Source organism: Protobothrops mucrosquamatus, unplaced genomic scaffold (genome assembly GCF_001527695.2).
Source record: "Protobothrops mucrosquamatus isolate PMUCROS unplaced genomic scaffold, P.Mucros_1.0 scaffold970, whole genome shotgun sequence".
Taxonomy (NCBI): Eukaryota; Metazoa; Chordata; class Lepidosauria; order Squamata; family Viperidae; genus Protobothrops; species Protobothrops mucrosquamatus.
The window spans coordinates 211,842-213,195 of record NW_015387213.1 but is presented as its reverse complement, the minus strand read 5'-3'; the positions used below and the strand labels follow the sequence as shown (position 1 = coordinate 213,195).

General features: G+C 46.0%; 1 protein-coding gene across 1 annotated transcript in view; it reads left to right on the top strand.

The window, feature by feature from the left end:
* Positions 1–1,354, top strand: part of PITPNM1 (phosphatidylinositol transfer protein membrane associated 1) — a 29,909-nt gene that overhangs the window by 16,473 nt on the left and 12,082 nt on the right. The window lies entirely within an intron of this gene.

Below are 1,354 nucleotides of genomic sequence, written 5' to 3'. Positions count from 1 at the left end.
GGGGGGGGGATTTCCTTTCTGGTTCGTTTTTTTTAGCTGTTCAGCAATATAAATTTGAAACCTCTTGAGTAGAAATGTGTAATTTATATTAGTCTTATTCCATTGCTTGTTTTCTTTTTAGAACTACAGTGTTCTAATTACTTGCCTGTGTTATTGGCAGAGAGAGTGTACACGTGTGAGAGAGAACTTGCAGACTACTGCATAAATTTAAGAGAAAACGCAAATGTGCTCCTGAGCGATGTTCTCCGTTCATCTGCCATGCTAAGGAGCCTTTCACGTTTGCCTGTTGCGCACTCTCGATGCCACGTTATGTTGATGCATTGAGGTATTTGCAGAGAGGAAGTTCAGCAAGAAGCATTTCTTGAGAAATTGGAGCCTAGAGAGAGAGTGCTGCTGTTGTAGGAGAAAGACCATAGAAACAGTAGAGTCCGTAGAATTGACTACAGACACCAAACCACGGTGTTTATTATATTTACATGTTGCATTATCAGTGGTTCTCAACCTGTGGGTCAGGACCCCATTTGGGGTCGATCGACCATTTCATGGGGGTCACCAAGCAAGGCTGTCAGCCATTTTTTTTTGTCCGCCATTTTTTTTCCCTTTTCCGGCGGGTGCCTTACCTCCCTTGGGCTGGGCCAGCTGGTGGTCGGCCTGCTCCGTCTCTGCCGCTTGCCAGCTACACCTCGGCCGGCGCAGGGGGCGGAACCACGCATGCGCGGCGCTCCCGGGCAGGGAAAGTCCTCGACTTACGACCAGTTGGGTAGTCCTCGATCTACGACCGGTTTAGTCCTCAACTTACGACCGGTTTAGTCCTTGACTTACGACCGGTTTAGTCCTTGACTTACGACCGGTTGGGGTCACGGCATTAAAAAGGTTGAGAACCACTGGCCTAGAGAGATAGTGCTGCTGTTGTAGGAGAAAGACCATAGAAACAGTAGAGTCTGTAGAATTGACTACAGACACCAAATCACGGTGTTTATTATATTTACATGTTGCATTATATTATACATATATCATATTTACGTGTCAATTCAGCAGCTCAAGACAGCGTATTTGGCACTCCCTTCTCTTGTTTTCCCTCAAGTAGCCCGTTGAATGGGTTGGGCTGAGAGATGTTGTGACTGGTCCAAAATCTCCCAATGAGCTCGAAGGTGAACTAGAACTGAGTTTCTATGATCCTAGTCCAGCTTTTCCCCCGTACATCACGGGATCCATGTCATCATTGAAACTACTGCTATGCTGTGAGTGTATGAGATGGATATGTGTGTGTGCATGTGTACGCACTTCTTTTTAAGGAATAGCAACCTTCCGCTGCCTTGCTGAGTTAATTCCCCAAAAGAAATTAGGAGAATTA